This window comes from Cydia amplana, chromosome 3 (genome assembly GCF_948474715.1).
Source record: "Cydia amplana chromosome 3, ilCydAmpl1.1, whole genome shotgun sequence".
NCBI classification, from domain to species: domain Eukaryota; kingdom Metazoa; phylum Arthropoda; class Insecta; order Lepidoptera; family Tortricidae; genus Cydia; species Cydia amplana.
This window is the reverse complement of record NC_086071.1, coordinates 18,400,886-18,415,138: the sequence shown is the minus strand read 5'-3', so window position 1 is coordinate 18,415,138 and position 14,253 is coordinate 18,400,886. Positions and strand designations below refer to the sequence as shown.

Below are 14,253 nucleotides of genomic sequence, written 5' to 3'. Positions count from 1 at the left end.
GACACACAACACTAACGATATTCGATTTATCCACTGTCGATATTCGTTTCCGCTTACATTTGCTAATGACTGGATTCCATGTGGATGAGATCGTAAAACCACCGGATTGAGAGTCGCACGCTCTTCCCGCTTACCCAATCTACACAGTGTCAGATCTAAACCCTGAAAAAACAACAACTTCATACATAAAAACTGGATGCTACAGATTAAGGGAACATTAGAAGCTGTTATAAATCTCTGTTTTTGCCGGATTTGCGCCCTCTTTATAATTTAACGGATGGATCCTGACTGATTTAGCTTAAGCGTGGATGTGTTTATGCAGTAAAACACCAAGAAAAGGTGGATGGTTTTATGCAACTTTCAGTTTAAGTGAAAATGACTTGTTTTAGTTAGTTGTAGGTACTTGTGATAGCCTACATACAAAATATTGCCAGTTGAATTTGAAGAGTCTATGTATTATTTTGTTTAATATCGAACGAGAAAAAAAAATTGCAGCCGCAACCGCAAAAATATTCAAGCAAAGCCGAATTTCAATGCGCATCGAACATTGGAAATAACAAATATGTAGCTCGAGAGGCGAAAGGAAAAACCCATAGCCGTTAGGGCCGGCAAACAGAGTGTTAATAACGCTAAAAGCTCCAGAGGTCTGTGGCACAGTATAAAGATTATCCAACAGTAAGTGTAAGGCCTGAGTGGACGCTCGAGTTGGGCGTGCAGCGGGGCGGGGCGTGCGGCGTGCATGTTAAACAAATGCAAACGCATAGGAGCGGCCTTAGTGCACGCTGCTCAAATCACTTGTGAGCCCGACGCCACGCTGCACGCCCCGCCGAACGCTCTGCTTTGAGCGTCCACTCAGGCCTTAGACTAAGAACCCCGGCTCGTGTAGGTACGAATGAGTTTTCCAGAACTTATGTTGCTTTTCGGTGAAGGAAAACATCGTGAGGAAACCTAATACTAGATTAATTCTAACAGGGCCTAGGCCCTTTGGATTGGCAGGTCAGATGGTAGTCGCTTTCGTAAAAACTAGTACCTACGCCAATTCTCGGGATTAGTTGCCAAGCGGACCCCAGGCTCATGAGCCGTGGCTAATATATAGCCGGGATAAAGGAAGATGATTAGAAGATAAGAGGACTGTGCCATTTTGTATCTAATAATTATTTATTTTAAAAAGAACTCCTAAAATCCGCATAAAGCCTTTAAGCTAGGGAGTAGGGGGAGACTCAGAGTCCTCTCCCTTATTTTAATAACCAATAGGTAAGAATATCATGGAAAAAATCGGACAAGTGCGAGTCAGATTCGCGCACGAAGGGTTCCGTACCAATACACAAATGTGTATAGCCTGGTGACAGACAGACAGCCTTAGTAATAGGGTCCCGTTTTTACCCTTTAGGTACGGAACCCAAAAAAAGCAAGCGGAAAATGGCAATAAACTTGCACTGCATTTGCCAAGCGAGTGCATTTAATGACATCTGACTTAATTCCTTTACTTCATCGTGCCGCCCAATGTACATTAGGATGTACTCAGTTTCAATGAAATGTCAACCTTAATATAATAACAAAGAAGGTAACGTTTCATTTGTCACGTAAAATTTCCGAACAAATGAAATTCAACCCAATTCAAAATACAACAAGGTTCAAACTTCCTTGGCTATAATTTTGTACGGTGGGCGGCTCGAGGTTAAACCTCATAAAAATGAGAGTTTGAGCAAACTCGTCCAATAAAAAGATTTAGTGTGCATTTAATTTGAAAGAGAGGAATGAATGAGCCGGGTAATGGAGTTTCATTCGCTTGTGCTCTCCAATTACCGTTTTAAAAACATTTTTAAAAAGTTATTCAGTTGTAAAAAAAAACCAGCCAAGTGCGAGTCGGACTCGCGTTCCAAGGGTTCCGTACATTAAGTCCGACTCACGCTTGATTGCACATTTCTAATAGGTTTTTCTGTCATCTATAGGAAAAGAACTATTTTATGCATTTTTTTTCAAAATTTTAGACCCAGTAGCTTCGGAGATAAGGGGGGGAATGGTAATGTTTTGCCTATCATCTTGAATAACTGCTAAACTATTTATTGTAACATTATATCAAAAAAAAATTACATTCTTACAATGAGCTCTTTCATTTGATATGTAACACGATATAGTTTAAAAACTTTTTTTTTTTAATTTTCTCATTTACCCCCCAAAAATGGCCTCCATATTTAAAATTCATTTATTTACGTTACATGTCCATCTTTGGGTCACAAATTTACATATGTGTGCCAAATTTCAACATAATTGGTCCAGTGGATACGGATAAAATAGGCTGTGACAGACGGACGGACAGACAGACGCACGAGAGGGTTCCGTTTTTTCCTTTTAGGTACGGAACCCTAAAAATTGGGAGAGACGACTATTTCTGTTAATCTTAAATCTTATTAAAAAATAGATTAAGACTAGTTAAAAAAATCAAAAACGCTCTCGCTCTTTATGTGACTATGGTACATCGTATGAATTTTTGGGAACCGGGATTTTAATACCTGCCTTTTTTTTAATAGGGGAAAATATGCGTTACGCGTACCACCCAGGCTGAGAGGCAAGAGGGCCGCGAACCACGCCTTTGCCTTTCTTTCGCACTTGTAAATTCGTACGTAAGTGTGACAGGGAGGCAACACGTCGAACGTGGTTCTCGGTATGCCCTCGGATCTCCCTCCCTGCCACATCAGACGGCGTTTTAGTTGGTCTTGCTCGCTGTAAGAGCCGGTACAGACGTACTGCAACCCGACTGCCAACGTATGGGAACTTTGCAGTTGGCGTGCAATCCGTCTGTATCGGCCGTAAGTGAATCACATCATGTCAATAGGGAGTATTACTGCAATGTTTTGCCGCCATAGTGCAGCACTAGAGACGTAAGTAATTATACCATACCTTACCTTAAACTGTTTTTTGACAAGTTTTCACAGACAGTCAAATATCACATTGATATCAAGGCGGTTTATTTACAAAGAGCCTACCGGGAAACGTGAAATCGAAACTCAGCTATCTGCCTCTTTATCGCTCGAATATGCAAGAGTAATAGAGAGGTTAGATAACAAAATTTCGAGTCTCTCGTTAGCGGTAGACCCTTAGATTGTGACGTAGGTATTGTGTGAGTGGGGTCCCCTACGCAGACTTTCGCGTAATACATATTGCCTATTGTATTCTGTGTAGTGTGACAGCCGGGTCACGACGAAACTTTCAATATTCGTAATGGCGGCCGGCCGGTCGGATGCGTCAGGTGGAATGCTGCGACGCGTCAGGCCTCGTCTTGTGTTTACTGTACGAGTATCAACACCGAAGGCTTAGAGGATATAACCAAACGGAGTAGCCATTCGAAAATAGGCTGCCAATGGTCATACACAATGTATGAACTGACGTTTATCTAACATGGCTATTTTTACGTTACGTATACATTTGACGTGCCTCCCCCGCAAAAATCGGCAGACTGTTTTGTACACAAAATTACAGACAAGGCGTCTCCATCCTCCAAGAACGAAGGGGTTTTTGTAGAAATCTCACTAGAACTCAAAAATAACCCCACGGGAATTGTGCCTACTATACTATACTCGTACTATGTTTTTATTAGGTAATATTAAGTAAATACCCCCTTGAATTTGTACTTAATTATATTTACCTATTATTCGAATTATTTATGTATTTTTAAAATGATATTTTCTTTTATTGTGATATTTTATACTTACATTGACACGGTTTTTGTTTATACGTATATGATCGACGAGCCTTATTGGGAGAGTGAATTAATTTAATGTATTTTATATTTTTTTAAATATAATGTTTGACGGTCATAATAAGAAGATTTAAACATAATTTTTACATTGATGTAAATTTATAGTGTAATTTTTATCGTGAAATAAAGAAATCTAATCTAATCTAATAACAGGATGTAAAATTACATCTTTAAAATTACCCCCATGCAATTCTAAGTTTAGGTATATAACCCGGCAACCTTTAAATCAAGGGTGAACAGGCACCTTCTGGGCAGACTCGCTCCATCGTAGGCCACGTCTTCGCCTCGGCTAGTCTGTGGTCATGAGTAAGCCCATTTTTAATAAAAAAAAAAAAGATAAATAAAATTGATATACTTATGTCAAACCGTTTAACAGTAAGTTTATACCTAAGTTTAAGTACCTACCTTTCTAAAGGTCACTAAAAACAAAATTAAAAGGCCCAGTTACGTAGTTAAGCGAGGTGCCGGTTATTTGAATAGGACCTCCTTTCCAGCCTATTTCAAAATTTTCCATAATTTTTGAAATGAAAGTTTCTAGCTCTAACTCGGCTATACGTCGACCTGAAACAAAAATACCCATATTTATCTGAAGGCAAAAAGTCATAGATACTTACAAACATGAGTTTCTAGAGGCAGGAATCGTAAGTATACTTATATGTATAGGTACGGGTGTGCAAGTCTTGTAAATTTGTGACATTATGATGATTAATTAAACGCGATTTTCACTCAAACGTTAAAAGTTCTCACAATTTTTAAGACTGAATCGGGATTTAATCGCGTAGGTACACTTACTTTTATTATTTGGCCTGGCGTTTCGAACGTAACATTACATCCTTGATCACAGGCAGACTCCCTGTCTGTGGGGAATCTGCCTGTGACCACGAACATAAAGTCATGTTCGAAACGTCAGACCAAATAATAAAACAAATTGTACGCGATTAAGGCAAGATTCAATTTAAAAATTGTGAGAACTTTTTCAAATATTTGGAATCAGAGGAGATAACTAGGAACGTACTAAATTGAAGAGAATATAAGCTTACCAATGCACATCCTTACTCCGAATCCGAAAGGGCTGGTAACGAAGGGATGTGTGTTGCCGTGGTAAAGGGGATCGCGCTTGTCGACCAACCATCTTTCTGGGACGAACTCGTCAGGTCTCGGATAGTGGTCTTCCTTTATTGACAAGTACTGGTGGGAGAGTCCTATCATAATCTGGAAAGTATATTTCGTAATAAATCCATTACAATGTAGTTATTATTCTAACCTACCAAAAATCGCTTAAATGATGGCTACGACCACTTTGTCAATAATCAAATGATAAGGATGAAGAATTCTTCTGACCCAAAGCTATAAACTATTTTCGAAATGGAAAATGCACCACCGGGAGACATACGAGCCAACTCTGAGATACCACGGAATCCATTACTTTCTCAATAAAAAAGGTAAAGAGAAGGATTTCGTTTTATGCTTAGCCTCCCAGTGTTAAGAACGACAACATCTATGAGTGCAAAACACATCGTCCCCTGCCTGATATATGGCCACATCTCAAAATTTATGATCATTGGAAACTTAACTTTATTATTTTTAATTAAGATTGAATCTCCAATGCCGGAAGGGGACGTAATGGCAACTGCATTTAAATATGATCATGGTATTGCTAGTACTATGACCATTAACTGGGATCTAATACCTCTAAAATTAAATCGATTTAAATAAATCTTCTAGAGGCAGAGCTGTAGGGTTGGAGCCGGTGTAGCTTTATTTGACGTTCATAAGCGCATTGTGATATGCCTACTTGAATAAACTATCTTTTATCTTTATCTAAAAACATTTAAATACCAACTTACTCCTTTCGGTATTTTATATCCAAGCAAATTGTATTTCTTGGTAGACGTTCTTGCATTACCAGTGACTACGGGAAGCACCCTCATAGACTATTTTATACAAGCCTTCAGGTACGGCCTCCGAGTTTGCTTGTTCAATACCTCTTCTCTTAGCTTCTTTTGTTTCTTGGGGTTTGTTGCCAAAAGGTATAAGGTAGCGAGCGCTGTGTGGGCTGCCTATAAATTGTTGTTGTTATACTTGTAGATAATGTTACTAATTACGATGTCTTCATCATCTTCCTCGCGTTGACCCGGCAATTAGCCACGGCTCATGGGAGCCTGGGCTTTGGCAACTAATCCCAGGAATTGGCGTGGGCACTAGTTTTTACGAAAGCGACTGCCATCTGACCTCCCAACCCAGAAGGTAAACTAGGCCCTTATTGGGATTAGTCCGGTTTCCTCACGATGTTTTCCTTCACCGAAAAGCGACTAGTAAATATCAAATGATATTTACCAGTCGCTACTAATTACGATTTTTTATATTAGATATATTTTAGTGGCTGATCTCATATTATAAATATTGTATCTCTTATAGGTAGGTTATTATAAGAGTTTTTATATTATAGACTTTTACCTAATTAATGTAATTATATATGTACCTACGTCCTTGCCCAAATACCAAAATTTACAATGTATTGGCCAAAATGTACAGTGTCTGTACCACAGTCCATAGAGAAATATTTTCATAAACATTCATATAAAAATTAATTAATTTAGATACCAGTTGACCTTAGACAGCTTAATTAAAAATGTACCTATCAATAAGCCAATTTCCTTATTTGGTTATTTCAAAAATAATATTCTTTTTAGGTCGATTGAAAACATATTAATATTTTTTCCTCCGTGGAACAATTTTTAAATTTGCAACATTGGCGTTCCGCAAGGAAGTATATCGAGGCTTAAGCTTTACCTACTCTACGTGAGCGAAGTCCTACTTAAAGTCAACACTTTTGACGGAAAACAATATACTGACTGAATTTATTGAATTGATACAGTTTAATAAATTGAGATATAGCATCAATTTAAGCGGGAACAATATATTAATCAGTTGTGCCAAACTACCCACATACAAATTACTTAATGCTTACAAAAATCAAGGCTGGTTGTACAACGCAACTATTTAAAGAAAATTATTTTACTAAAATGCCCACTCCATTTAACGTTATGCCTTATCGTCCTAAGACTTGCTTGTTCCTTTATTTTATCAGATGGGTTACTGGAACTGGCTCTTTTTAAGATGAAGTATGAGTAGAGAAAAACCAACCAAACACGATAATTATTACTAATAATTTGTATTATTATTCCATATCTGAAACTTACCGTGTCTACGCCAGCCATGAGCATATCTGAAGCCATCACATGCGCTATTTGAACATCGATCTCCAATAATTTTTCCAGTATTGGCTTCTCTGAGTCCGAAGGTTCCGCGCCATTATTTTTTGATTCCTTCATACTTTTAAGCGCTTCATCAATGAAATGCTTCGTCAAACTAAAGATACATTAAACCATTAACTGTTTGTAATTTTCGACTTGAGAGAACATTTTGAGAAGTATTTTTTCAAAAATGATCTTATCTCTATGGTCACTTTTCCCGGATTTCTCATAAGCAGGAGAACTTATACTACTACTTGGTTCGTGTGAAGGGAGTTATAGCTTTTTTCCACAATCCATAACTCCCGCGGGAACAATAAAGGCCTTTGTCCTTCAGTACACCTGCATGAAATGAGATTTTCGAGCAAGTCTGATGAAAAAATGTTTAATTTGGCATTGAACTTGTAGACTATAGTTGTAGTATTAGACTATAGAGTTGGGTGGCCAAGGCGCTCAAAAATATCTGAACACACCTCTATTGTCAGGGCGTTAGAGTGCGTGTTCAGATATTGTGAATACCTTGGCCGCTCCGATATATCTGATGGCGACTGTACCTTTCCTGTTCTTCGTAAAGCCGCATTGCTCTTCTAAAAGCCGGCGTCGAGAACCATCTCCAAGGACTCGTTCCAAAATCTAGCTTCCCCGGTATTTGGAATACATCGTGGAGGTTCTGGATCAGTTTCCTAGCAGGCGAGTCTGCTGGTAGATTGGGGTCGAAGCAGTTCAGTCGGGTACCCAGTGCCACCACTCCGATGGACTCCAGGGCCCATAGGTTCATCTGGATGTCGAGGTTTTTCTTTATCATGTTGTTTTCATCACGAAGCGATTTTATCCTGTCGGAATATTTCATGTTTTAATCCTGTTTGTCAGTCTGCACTTATATATTTGATTTATTTGATTTAAAGTCAATGTGGAGAAGACGGTTTATAAATAAGGGAAGTCCGAACGAGCTCTTTCGTCGCTTCTAACTAGGGTTTGCGCGACGGATCCGAAATGTATGGGAATATCCGCGGATCCGGATCCAGATCCGGATAATTTCATACATTTCGGATCCGGATTGCAAACCCTACTTCTAACGCTTGCGTTTGTACACATATTCCGCTTACAGAATGTCGGTAGAGCAGGAGTTAAAATCTTCCTTTTATGCTTCATTTTTGGCTGTCTTTGTAAAAGTTGCTTAACCCCCTCGTTAATAGGGGTACTTACCTTACGAAAGTTCTTGCCCTATGGAGGTCTTCCCAACAATAAGTTGTATATGTAATAAGGTTTTCCCCATACTGACCTTACCTTACCTCTCAACCATATCAGCGGACACTTTTTCCAAAACATCAGCATATAATTTGATGGTCTTTGGTTGCAGCATTACAGAGTTCACTTTCAATCTAAATTCTTTCCAATTTTGGCCGTGGCTGTAAATTTAAATAGGTATACAGAATAATATATAGGTATGTGTGTATGTATAAGTACATGGGGTCTTTAAGTAGGTATTGTTTCCCAAAAAGTTTTAAGTCGTAATGTATTGTTTGTCCGCATTTTTGTTAGTCATCGTTTATTTGGTTAAGAAACTTTTCAGGATTGCCATAAAACAAACCTAATCTAACCTATTTGTTAAACCGAGCTACAGTCTACAATGTACCACTACAAGCGTATAGCTTTGCAGTGGACAATTTAAATATAGCTGGTCAAGCAAATCTTGTCAGTAAAAAAGGCGCGAAGTTCAAATTTTCTATGGGACGATATCCCTTCGCTGACAAGATCTGCTTGACCAAGTATAGTGTATAATAATATGACCAAAGTTTCGATTTCGGTCTAAGCATAATTATAGATCATGTTTTTGTGGATGGTTCGTTTTCAGTTTCGGTTTTAGGCAAAAAACCGGTTTCGGTCGGAAACTAAAGGCTCACTTCGACGGCGCGCGAACTCGTGATTTTAGTTACATTGCGGACCCAGGTTACATCAATTCAGCCGACCGATCAAATGACGCAATGTAATGAAACTAGTATGCGAGTTCTCGCGTGTTCTCGCACCGTCTAAATGAGCCCTAAATTTAAAACAGACAAGGCAATTTGCTTCGTGTAGATATTTTGCGTGATTTTAATTAGAACTTACTCAGTAATAAGTCCAGTTAGTCTCTTGGGATCATATGTTTTATTGTGTCGGTGACGATAATATGCCAGTGATTCGAATCCTGGGCGTATGGGTATTGAGTTCTCTGACCGAAGAACCTGCGAACAATTTTTCATTGTTTCCGTAATTGAACTATAGTTGAATGCTCAACTATAGTCCAATACTACAATTATAGTCCACAAGTCAAATATACTTGGTCAATCCAATTTGTCAGTAAATTGGAACAAATAAACTATACTCATCCTTTTCTTTGGGGTGCTAGTACTAGTGTAAGACAATAATAGTATGATTCTCGAGCGGATTCTAGGTCTGTGATTCTCTCCGTCTATGTTTGAAACGAGACAGTCCTTTGACACACTGTAGTGAAATGTTTTTTTTGGTGCTATATAGGTTTTCTCTTACATTTATAAAAATATTTTGCCTTAGAACTGTCTCATTCAAACAGTAATCATACCCAAACGAAGATATAATATATTCAAGTTACTATATTGGATTTTAGGCCCAAGATACACTTGTAAGTTTTACTTACGTAAGTAGGGACAAAGCTATTTGTTAGAATGAGATCGATATTCATCTCTCAATCTGTAATATAGCTGTGTCCCTACTTACGTAAGTAAAACTTACTTGGGCCATAGTCACAGATTATACATATAATAGTTCTTACGAACCTTAGTTAAGGGTGTAGTACGGTACCTATTATTCTATCTAGGAATTAAATTCATACTTTAACTACTAGCGTTTAGTGGCAAATGTATGAACTTGCAATAAAATTTGGGCAAAATAAAAAGTACCGTTATTTTCCCAAGATAAACTTGATAACGCGATTCAGAATTTTTACTGATCGGTTCAGCGCCATCTAGCTTTACCGGTCAGTAACTATTACCATACTTACATATTCTATTGCGTTTACATCAAACAATACGACCATGTCCGGTGAACCAAAGTTCCCTTTAACTTTTACTATGGGACCATATGTTTTATACAGGGTGTCGTAGATTTTAACCGAATCCGTGAATTTACCTGTTGAACGTTTAAAATCATTATAAACTACTGCACTCATTTTGATGAATGAGTTGATACGCGATTAAGTCCCGTTGTATAATTTAATAATGTGTAAAAATCGTGAAAGTTTAAATCAGTGTGAGTTGACAAAGTCCGTCCGTCTAAGTTAACTATGCACCGACTTGAATGCAACAAAGTGAGGGAGTATCATTATAAACGTCATATTTTCATAGAAATTTGTATGGAGAACCGACCTTGCTGCGGACTCTTAATCGTAACTTACTTTTCATAATAAGCTGTAGAAGTTGTCCTATAATAGGCAGATTTGGTGGACCAGGAATATCCTTCCATGACTTCAAGTTTTCAGCTGATTCCACATTTTCCGTGGCTGAAGAATTTACTCTAACACTTCTGAAAAAAAAAGAAAATAAGTAATAATATAGTAATTAGAATAGTGTAGATATATAATAGAGAAACTTAGGTACAGTAAAGGGCCAAAAAGAATGCACATCGAGCTTTAGAAAGAGGCAATCGGCTAATTTCGACTTAGTATAGCGATATCTGTGTCGCACACACCATGACGTTTGTTTTGTCAGTTATGGTTCAAATGCGAGAGAGTGCAGTCGCCTATCTAAGTCAATATATATATAGAGCTGCTAAAACCCCTATAAAATTAAATTTGTACTATGGCATCTATAGGGAAAAAAGGTAAGCCGTTACTCTACCAGTCACGCGAAATTATTCACAATGTTTATAAATATTTTTTATCTGAAGCCAACCAATTTAAAAAACATGAGGATGTTAATGTAAGTAATTATTTGAAGAAGGTTCAACAGAGAGTTGCAGATGCCACTGGAATTTCAAGAAGAACTTTGAACAATTTATTAAACGACGTCGGCACTGGCACTGATAATACACATTCCAGTGGAACAAAATCCAGCTCTCGAAAAAATGGGAGACCAAAAAAACAATTTCGTTTAGATATGGACGATTTTGATTATGATGTTGTTAGATGAATGGTGTACGATTTTCATCTGCGTTACAAAGAACTGCCGACAGTAAAATCATTAAAAGCTAAATTATCTGAGGCTATTAATTATAATGGGTCTGTAAAGACGTTGAGAAAAATTCTTTATGAAATGGGATTTGAGTTCACTAAAATGAAAGACAACAGAAAAGTGCTAATGGAAAAGCAAGATGTTAGCTCTCAAACGAATTGAATATCTGGACAAAATACGCGAATTTCGCGAAGCAGGAAAAAATATTATCTATGTGGACGAGTCCTACATACATACAACCCACACTAAAGGAAAAACTTGGAGTGACGATAAGCAAATAGGAGTAAAAAAACCGATTTCAAAAGGTCAACGTTTGATAATTGTTCACGCAGGTAACGAAAAAGGCTTTGTACCAGGAGCCTTTTTAACGTATAAATCCACGGACACTAAAGGTGATTATCACAACGAAATGAATAACGACAACTACGAGAAGTGGCTGGTTAATCAATTAATTCCAAATATACCTAGTAATTCTGTTCTGGTTATCGACAACGCACCCTATCACAATAAATATGTTGAAAGACCCCCCAACTCAAACACCAATAAACCGGAAATGATCAATTAGTTACAAAGGCACGAAATTCCAGTTGATCATAAATTAACAAAACCCCAGATATATAATATTATATGTCAGCACAAGGACAGATTTACAGAGTTTTCCGTGGACAAGATACTAGCCGAACATGGGCACACTGTGTTGCGATTGCCACCGTACCATCAGGATTTTAATCCAATTGAAAATACCCATATGGTCTCAACTAAAAGGCTATGTAGCCGCGATAAATATGGATATGAATTTAAGTTCAATAAAGACATTATTAACTGAAAAAGTAAACATGATCGGGGCTGATGAGTGGAAAAAGGTTTGCAATCATGCGATCAAATGCGAGAATGAATATCGAGGAATTCAACACGCTATGGACGACAGAATAGATAGATTGGATAGGCTAGTAATAAATACAGCTGATAGTGGCAGTGACACAGACCTCAATGAGAGCACAGATAGTGAAATGGAAGGAATTGAATATACATGATTTTGTTTTTATTATAATTCCGTATTTTTCGCCGTGCGGTGTTCGATTAGAATAACGCCAACCTTTTCTTTCCTGGGGTGTCGCATAAGTCGACTAAAGGTACAGGGTTAAACCGTGTTGTGGCCGATGGCCTAGCAATTTGTCATTACAATATTACACTTTTTGTCGATCTTATATAAAATATATATTTATGAAGATTATTTTTCCCTAACAAGAATATAGCAATAATTAAAAATAGTTACATCGTGTTTTACAGCTCTATATATTTCACGTGAAATCAAAACAAAACAACAATAAAGTACTTAGTTCTAAATTCAAATTCTGATAAACGACTAACCTAATAATTGATGTACATGGAAATGAGCATTCGTTTGTATTCGAAAATGCGATGATTGTCGATGTGCATTATTTATGGCCGTTTACATATTAATAAGATATTGTTAAAAAAGAACAGAGATAAAGTTAAGGACGCTAAGCACGAAGAATTGCATACATTGACCCACCTGTTCCTATCTCTATCGCACGCGCATAATGATATCGTTTTCCCGCTCGCACAGCTGCATTGACCCCGGCGGTATCGTGGGTTTTCCAACATAACACCAATTTTTTATATAAATAGGGCCACTTGCACCATCCTATTAACCCGGCATTAACCCGTTAAACCGTTAACCAAGTGTCAAATTGTACTGACTGGTAACCATGGTAACTACAGGTTTAACTGGCTAACCCCGGGTTGGTGGGATGGTGCAAGGGGCGCTTAGGAAATTTATAGATACAGCGGCGGCATCAATAAAGCTGTAGTAATGTCGCAACAGTAATGCAGTTGCAGTTGCCATCCGAACGTCACCTTTAGAATTATAAAAATGTAAAGTCGACTAAAGCTAAAACTTACTGTGTTAAACTTTTATTCAAAACCACCAAAAAAGTACTCCGAGTCTTCAACGATTGCATATTGTTTGTTTTCTAAATATAAATATTTAAACAAACGATTCAATAACGCACATAAACACAAACAGCCGCTATGTTTGACAAAAACAATATTATATATTGCGTTATCAGATAGGATGTCGCTTTTTTAAACGCGTTGTTATCAATTTATCATTATACGTCCGCGTATCAGCATAACCATATGCAATATGGCGTAATTCACAAGCAATACCCCGCGCATCCAATTATGATCCATATGACCATTTATAATTAGTCTCAGTCTTCCGTGAGCACAGCTAGTGCAACCTGGGGGCCGATTTTTGAATTTCGACCGCTCGATTTCGTCACTCGAAAAGCGGTGGAAATCGGCGAAATGCTAATTTTTGAAATACGAGCGATAGAAATTAGGAATCTAGTGGTATTGACCACTCGTTTTCAATTCTATTAGAGTCTATGCGGAAAGTGAATAGTCGTGGAATGTATGGGGCCCAATACATTCCACGACTCTTCTCTTTCCGAACAGACTCTAGTATAATTTAAATGCCTAGTAGTGGAGATATTATTGAACGAAATACATGAAATCGAGCGGTCGAAATTCAAAAATCGGCCCCCTGGCTGAAACGTCGGAAAAAAGGTAAAAAGCATAGAAATTCGTCTTCATGCACGGCTTTGTTCCGCCTTTGTATTGTATAGATTACCTTGCAACTCACAAGCTGCCTTGTTAAGTAAAATAGCAATTTCCCTTCCCAGCGCGATGCCATCCCAATATCCCAGGACTTATCTATTGTCTGCTCGCATCCTCGTTACTCGGCCAAAGTGCCGCGACCATCTACGAAAGCTGTCTGAGCCACTAGAAAATTCTAGCGAGATACTTGCACACTGCACGAGATACGGAGATAAGACATAACCCAAACAGATACGTCACATCGGTAGGGACGTACTTGTGACATCGTTAGTGACGTATCTGTTTGGGTTATATCTAATCTCCGTATCACGTGCAGTGTGCAAGTATCTAGCTAGAATTTTACCTAATAGGTACCTGTTTTTTTAGGGTTCTGTACCCAAACGGTAAAAACGGGACCCTATTACTA

General features: G+C 38.0%; 1 pseudogene; it reads right to left on the bottom strand.

The window, feature by feature from the left end:
• Positions 1-4,169: 4,169 nt before the first annotated feature.
• On the bottom strand, positions 4,170-12,830 carry LOC134662712 (cytochrome P450 CYP12A2-like; annotated as a pseudogene).
• Between the last annotated feature and the right edge of the window lie 1,423 nt (positions 12,831-14,253).